Below are 8,260 nucleotides of genomic sequence, written 5' to 3'. Positions count from 1 at the left end.
ACAGGCACAGCTGCACTCATCTCAGATTTGATACCCTTGGCACTCCTCGTCTGTGTGTTCAGCCAGTGTTGATACCGTAGGGTGGTCCCATCCCTTCTACCCTGAACCATCTCTCTCAGTTAAGTCTGCACTCACAGCTTTGCTCCTGTAACACACACTGTGCTGTCACTGATGGCATAGAGCCCAGCCACCCCCTCTCAGGAACAGCGGCATGTGCTGCCTTCAGCTTCCCTAGGTCATGGCAAGGTCAAAAGACAGTTCTCAGCCATCATCATGTTGCCAGCAGACAACGTGAGTAATGCTTGAAGACACTTATGGTTGTCACAATGATGATAAGTGGTATCTAACGAACAAAGTCCAGATGTGGCTGAACTTCTTACACTGCCAAGACAGCTCCCTTCAAACTCTCCATCCTGTCAGTGGTGCTAACATGGTATTTTTGTGTGTCAGCGTGCCTGAAAAGACAATGCTCAGATATCTAGTACGGCATTATTTCTGAGTGTATCCGGGAAAGTATTTCTGGAACAAATTATCATTTGACTATGTAGACTGAAAAATGAATATCCAGCCTCACCTTGAGAACCCAAGAAAGCACAAAGGGCATGGAAGGAGTGATAGTGCCTCAGTACCACGTAGGTTAAATGAGGGCAGAGAGGGAGTATATTGGGGATTTCTGTTTCAAACAGGTAGAGTACTGAGGTGGAAGAGCAGAGAACTGGGATAAAACGGGTACAATAAAACCGCTTAGTAATGCATTAGCTAATATGACAATATAAAAACATAAAAGAGAATATGAAGACAGACACCCCACAGGACTAGACAATGCAGGTCCTAGAAGACGTGGGCCATGAAACCAAGTGTGAGACACCTCTACAAGAGATAGGTCAGAGAAGTCTCAAAGGTCCTCAAAACAATACAGGTTCTTTCAGTTTGTCTTAGTTTCCCATCAGAACTATTTTATGAGACCTTACTACTGTATACAGAATACACCTCAGATGCAAGATGTAGAGAAATCAAGTTGGAGCTGGTCTAGAAGAGTCCTCCATTGTGGTTGGCTCTCATGGTTTTAGATGGTGCTATGCAAAACTACTGTGCTGGTAAAAGCACCAAGCATCTAACCCAACTGAGAGTTTAACAAATTATAATACAAACCTGCCAGGCAAGATATGTCCATCATTTAATTCACAGTATGGCTATTATGGAGGTAAAAGCCACCACTCTCTAAGTGGATTTGGGGCTTTCTATACACGTGGCAATCCATGCCTGATACTGTAAACCTGATCCAAACCCATGACTAAAGAGGTCTTAGACCTTGTGGCATCGTAACATAAGATGGCTGCTTAGATCAATGGACATAGTATCTGTTTATACCCACAGAGACACGATTGATTCTCTCTGTCTCAAATGGAGAAACCTTTCCTTGCAGAGAACTGAGGTAAATGCAAAGACCTGGGGCTGAACAAGACACTGAGAATAAAGGACTGTTGAGAGCTCAGCCTTGGATGACACATTTAGGCCACCTCTTTAAGGTTTAGGGAACAGTGCATGGAAAGGGACAGGAAGACCAGAAAAGGCCAGAGAAGGGGGAAAAGGTTACAAAGTACCATTTTCTAAGCACGATACAGCCATGACAGCCAAGAACTCATAGCAGCTGTGTATACTAGAATTGGGTCTATGGAAGCTGGGCTGTCTAACAATCAGTTTGGAGAGGGGGAAATTCTTGTGACCCTAGCACAGAGTCTGCTGGTCTATTAGAAATCAGAGATTCTGAGAGAGGAAAACACACTATCTAGTTATATGCCTACTGCAAGGCCAGGCTCTGATGGTTGGTTCCAAACTCAGGATGATACAAATGTCCCTGATTAAACCCATGGAAAGCTAAACAAAACCAACACATCTAAAAGGGGAAAGAGATCTGTAGGGGAAGGAGGCTGCTAGTAAGCATGAAAAGGAACTAGGAGAGAGTTAGCTGGGAGGGGAAATCACATACATAGGGTCCATATATGAAATTGTAAAAGAATACAATGTACTAATAAATAAGGAGTGCCTACCCTCACCAAGGTGTCACACAACCCATGACATTGGTAGCAAGAGCAGAACATATGAAAGAAGAAGGTAACATTTCTCTACTTTAGCTGTGACACCTGTCTTCTGTCCTTAGATGGCAGAGCTTCTCATTCTGGAACTTTCTTACTCAGACTGTCTCAGTGATCTCCTATTTCCAGGCCCCTCAGAACTGAGGCTGCATGTACATTTAAGCAACTCTCTTGTTATGTGAATAACATAATATTGCTGAGAATATTATTTTGGGGTGAAACTTTTTAATAAATGATATGTCCTTAATGTCCCTGCTCATATTGCTAAAGCCGTGTGCTTCTTATTATTTCCTGTCACATAATAATGTTATATTTCTGCTCATAATGTTATTTCCTGTCCAGACACCTCTTCTGAATGTGAAGCTCATATATTGAAAGGCCAAGCGGATATTTACTCTCAGATAAGAAGAGAACATCGGAAATTTAATTCCCAAAGTGAATGCTTACTGTCTCCCATCTCTCCTGAGCCAAAGCTGGTCTCATAGGCCATGTTCTGTTACTCCATAACTAAATCTTCCATCCTTGGGTTACATACCCAAGAAGCCCATCTCTGTGGCTTTCCCCTTTCCCCGAAGCTTCCTGGTATGTGTGTACATGTGCCTATATATATATATACATACATTCGCACAAGCATATCTCAAACCTATCTAACTTCCTTATCTCAACATTCTTCCCTCATGGAGCCCTGTGCTTCCCTTCCCTCAGGAAAACAGAAAGAGTTCCACTCTACTTCCTCTTGTGTCTGGATTCCATACTGGAGTCACAGTAAGGTTAAAACATAGGGAGTGCTTTCTGGAGTACTCTGATGCTTGGAGTGCTTCCTTTTCGTTCTTTTCTCCAAATATTCTTGGAGGGATCTGGAGTCTCCTCAGTGTCATGCAGATTCTCCCTCAGTTCTGACAGTATGATTCCTTGGATCCAAGCCCACTCCCACCACCTTTCCTGTTACCCCTGTGGAACACATGTCACCCCATCCCCTAGCCTGTGGCAACTACCTCTGGTGACAGCCATTTTGTCTTCAGCTGCCTGGATTCAGTCCTTTCCCAGATTGCCCATACACATGCTCACAGTGACTCTGTTCTTTGTCCCCACTGGTCCAAATTGGCAACCTGCCCGGAAGGTGAGTGCTTAGTGCTCTGTGGGCTTTTCCTATGTGCCTTCTTAATGATATTTCCTTGGCTCTCCTTTATGCTCCAGTGAAACTGTTAGCCTTGGCTTTCCTGAAGTTAATCAAAATCTCATCCACTATATTGTCTTCTGTATCACAAGTGTCAGTGGGTTGGGAAAGAAGGCTAGCAGGTGGATTCTGCCCATTGTCTGGCCCTAGAGACCCCATGATCAATTTAAAGGCTCTGGACAGATCTTCAATAAGACAGCCTTTGCCCAACACAGGGGTTGGAGTTATGGACTCACTTAGTAGGGCTAACACTAAGTGTATGAAATCAGGACTGTGTGAGAAAGCATTAGATGGTAGAGTTATGAAGTAAGAAAGAGCCAAGCTGTCAGGGCTTGTTGTGAATCAAGCTCACTGGGTGAGATTTCTTAGGAGCCCAAAGAAGGGCTACACGCCAACCCCCATGTGTGTGTGCTTCCTCTAGACTGCCTTGACCTTTATACCATCAGAAATTAATGTTTAACCAGAATACAAGGCTAAAATGTAAGGACAAAGAAATGGGTCAGTTCAAAGCATCGATGAGAGTAAGTTGCCCAAGCACCAAGTTTACAGTTGTGCCGCCACCTCCTCTTCAGTTTGCAGAGCTGGACAATTCCGACAACAGAGTGGACCCGTGAAGAATCCAAATTCCAAGCAAGTAAGTAGTATATTTTGCTGGACACTAGTTGCTGAAAAGGCACCATTCCTACTGTGACTCTTGGGCTCCACAATACTGAATGTGTGCTGAAAGGACGGCTCTCTTGAGAACAGGGATTGTTGATAACAAAAGGCTTCCTCTTTGCTTGAAGTCTTGGCAAACTTTTCGGTTCTATTGCAGTTGCGTAGTTGGTTGCACATGTGTGCATACATACAGGCAGGGCTGGAACACCCATGCAGTGGTGACACGATGACTTCAGGGAGGAAGTTTAGTAGCAGATAAAGGAAACAGGGCCTCCTCTTCACAAGACCATGCACAACAAAGTGGCATTAGTCGCTTCATTCCCTAAGCCTGCTCATTTGGGAAATGGCAGTTTTAATAGAACCTACTTTGCAAGGTTCCTGTGAAAATTAAATCCGTGCTCATGCTCCCAGATCTGAGAAAATCCCCTCACAGAACTCTGACCTACCTTAGAAGGAACCTTGCCTGGAAGACACTCCCGGAGAAGGCTGAGGAAGAAAAGATGTTCACATTTGAATAAAGTTATTTGAGTAATCAACTCAATAATTTTAGTGTATTACTGAATTAAATGACATTTTACTCCTTCAAGGAACAGTTAGTATAGGAAGCTATTGAAAAGAGTCCTTAAAAACTGTGATAAAGATGCTGGTTAAAGCATAACTCTTCACAGTTGACAGTGTCTGGCAGGTGTGTGTGTGTGTGTGTGTGTGTGTGTGTGTAAAGACTCAGCTTTCTTTAAAGGACTGGCCACCGGGAGTTTGATCATTCTCCAGTGAGTATATGGGCAATACAAGTGGGGTTTTTGTTTGTTAACTTGCTTGCTTTGTGGGGGAGGGGACAAGGGTGGGAAGGTGGACCTGGGAGGAATGAGAGGGAGTGTTGTGATTGGGGTGTGTGTTTGAAATTCCCAACTAAATAATAAAAATATTTTGTTGGGGGGGGAAGCATATAATACAATTCTAAACACATAGAAGTTCAAACATGCACAAGAGATATTAATACGATTATTGGGAGAAATTAAAAATATGCCACTAGATTGAAAAATTCCAACATATCTTTACTAAATATCACTGTTTCTGTACTCATGAGGGATGGATCCTGGAACCCTGTGAAAATCAACACCCATGAATTTTTCAAGTGCCTTTTTAAAAGTGGCCTATTTAGGTTGGAAAGATGGTTCAGTGGTTAAGAGCACTGACTGCTCTTCCAAGAGGTCCTGATTTCAATTCCTAGCTACCCTTTGGTGGCTCATAATCATCTTTAATTGGGTCCAGAGCTCTCTTCTGGTGTGTCTGAAGGCAGCTACAGTCTGAAGATGAACTACAGTGTATTCATTTCTTTCTCTCTCTCTCTCTCTCTCTCTCTCTCTCTCTCTCTCTCTCTCTCTCTCTCTCTTAGACATGGTTTCTCTGTATAGCTCTGGCTGTTCTGGAACTCACTCTGTAGACCAGGCTGGCCTCGAACTCAGAAATCCACCTACCTCTGCCCCCCAAGTGCTGGGATTAAAGACGTGCGCCTCCACTGCCTGACCAGTGTATTCATATACATAAAAAAAATCAATAAATATTTTTTTAAAGTGGCCTGTTTGGCTTTCAACAGATAGTGCTTCCCATACCTGTGAATCATGTCTAGATACTATATATATAATACAGTGTGAACAGTTGTTAGAACTCTATAGCAGCCAGCATTTGCTATTTTGTGGGTTCTTTTTCTTCTACCCTTCTTCACCCTTTCTCCACCATTTCAGCTCCCGAATACTAGACCAGATAGAAAAAAGGATAGAAGGGAAAGGGGCAACCATAGGTCAACACACTACCTCTAACTGATTAGCTGGGTTGAGCTCCTTGGGGAAAGTTTGATCTTTGCCCTCAGGATATCCAATTTCTTCTTGTTGTTTCTTCTTTGTGCATGACTAAACTGTGAACTATCAAAACCAACCAACAACCTACCCTACCAGCAGAGCCCTAACATGTACATACTTTCTGAAAAGTCCCCACAATTCCAAATGTCACACAATCCTAGAAACTATCTGCCGCTAGCAGAAATCACACTTCTGCTTAAAACAGGAAGCAAATCTTAGCTGCTGTGAACAAGCTGATATCCTATATCTAAGATTAAAACAAAAACATATTCTTATAATATTTCTGTGTTATTTTAAAGAAACCAAAATTCTAAAGTTGTCACTACACTTGCTGTTGAGGTTTGATCTTTTGATAAGTATTGTAATGATAAATACTCGCCTCCAAGGCTTGGTTGCTCCTGGGAAGCAGAGAATCCATGTGCAATGTGACCTTGCTCCCTAATTTAAAACTATTGGTTAAATAATGGTGCCGACAACCAATAGCTGGGCAGAAGAGACATAGGCAGGGATTGCAGTTTCTGGGCTTGGGGTCTGAGGAGACCACGAGGAGAGAAAGGAAGTTGAAGAGAGGGGAGATGGGGTAAGAATGTAAAAATAATGGCCACAAGGAGTGGGTAATTGGAGCTCTGAGCAGCCCAGACAGAACACAGTAAATCATATCTGTGGGGGGGGGGGGGTTATTGACAAGAAAATAAACATAATAGCATAGAGGATAGACATCTGCTCAGCTCTAGTGATGATTAAGGCTTGTTATAAATTAAAGACCTGGAGTGTCGTTTATTCAAGAACTAAATACTCAAAGGTGGGTAGAAGCTCCCGATTGAGATTAAGTATTTTTCACAGTACTGTACTGTTCAGGATAACAGCAAGAAGAAGCATGTGCTTGCTCAGTGCAGATGTAATATTAAAAACATTTCTGACACACAGCTAGTCAAATTCACAGTTGAGGATCCTCTACTCATATATGGGACCTTGCATCTAGCAAACAGAGCATCCCTGAAATCTAACCCCTTTACATCATAGTCAAGTATATGTGAAAGAAAGAGGAAGAGGCTGCGGCCCCAATATCCCATTCATGTTATCAGTGACCAAGATTCAGGTAGATCCAACCCTTAAGCTTCCACAGCCTCCAAATAACACCATTTATGGTGTGGGAGTGTGGGGGGCGGGGGGTATGTCTGGGACTCATCCCATGTCCTCTAGGTCACTCCATATCCAAACTACCTGTCAGTCATTACATCAACAGTTTTGAAATCTCCCAGGTTGATTCACTTAAGCATTTATTCTAAGAAGAAGAACAGAAGAAAACCCAATACTGAATTCCCAATTATAATTATAGCAAAATGTTAGGAGCATTCCTTTCAATGTCAATAGGACCAGGTGACTTGCCAGGTTAACTGCTTCTAATCAATATTGTCCCAAAGTAAAGGTTTTTCAATATTCTTTAGGAGTAAGAATTTTCAGGGTCAGTTACCAGAGTAATCTGAATTTTAGGTGTTCTGGTAGCCACATCTTAAAAAGTAAAAAGTGTATCACTATTACAAAGGAGTGAAAACAGAGATTTTTTTTTCCCTTCTTCATACAATTCAATTATAGTTTTACACTAGCATTGTTTTTGGTGGGGAAAAGGATTCAGTTTATAAACAATCTATTTTACCTTTTAAAATAGATTGAGCAGTTATTAGTTCAACATCAGTGGCTGCTGTGTGAGAGCCCCACAGCCAGGTGTATCTGGGTCCCCCATAAAGACCAGAAGGAAGTCAAATTGGCACACTCTGAGAAGGTATGACTGTTGACCTGGAAATCCACCTAAATTAATAAACATGATATTAGAACTTTAAAGATAAGTGCCAGGACAAGGGTTGCCCTATAACATGCTGACTCAACCCTATCTGTTAATGATAAACAGTTCCTTTCTCTGACTACCAACCACAAAGACATATTCACATGCCCATGAGAATCCTGAATTCCATGTCTCACAAACGCTTGTCCTTCTGTACATTCTGTAGACCAGGCTAGCCTCAAACTCTGAGATCCTTCTGCCTCCACTTCCCAAGTGCTGGGATTAATGGTGTGTTCCACCACTACCCAGCTTTTTTCTTATTTTAATTTTTATTTATTTCAAAACTGCTCACCCATAGTTAGCAAGATGCTTCTCAAAGCTTCCCTCTAGTTTCTAGCTTCTGTACTTTGAAGTGCTAATAAGAAAAATAAATCCAATCTGTCTATCTTTTATGGCTAGCTGAAAAAGCAAATCATTTAGGAAATCCTTCCGCTCCAATATCGTGAAAGTCGTGCGTCTTGGTTTCTTTTAGAAGCTTGCCCCTACAGGTCAGAATGGAGTGAGGAGAGAATGCGGCTTTGTGTCCTTCCAAGTAGAGCACAGTTGTGGTGGCATCTAGCACCCCACCCGTTCCATTTTGGTCTGCAATGTGCACCTGTCAATTTTCCACACTCAGGCCTCCCCCCCC

The 8,260-nt window shown here is 42.4% G+C and overlaps 1 protein-coding gene across 1 annotated transcript in view; it reads left to right on the top strand.

The window, feature by feature from the left end:
* Positions 1-3,758: 3,758 nt before the first annotated feature.
* Ddc (dopa decarboxylase) overlaps positions 3,759-8,260 on the top strand; it is an 83,878-nt gene continuing 79,376 nt past the window's right edge. The window contains exon 1 of the mRNA XM_021177576.2: positions 3,759-3,907. The gene's annotated coding sequence lies outside the window, so the exon portion shown is untranslated. The remainder of the gene's footprint in view (positions 3,908-8,260) is intronic.

The sequence above is a fragment of the Mus caroli genome, chromosome 11 (assembly GCF_900094665.2).
Source record: "Mus caroli chromosome 11, CAROLI_EIJ_v1.1, whole genome shotgun sequence".
Lineage (NCBI taxonomy): Eukaryota > Metazoa > Chordata > Mammalia > Rodentia > Muridae > Mus > Mus caroli.
The sequence above is the reverse complement of the archived record's forward strand: the minus strand, read 5'-3'. Positions and strand labels throughout refer to the sequence as shown.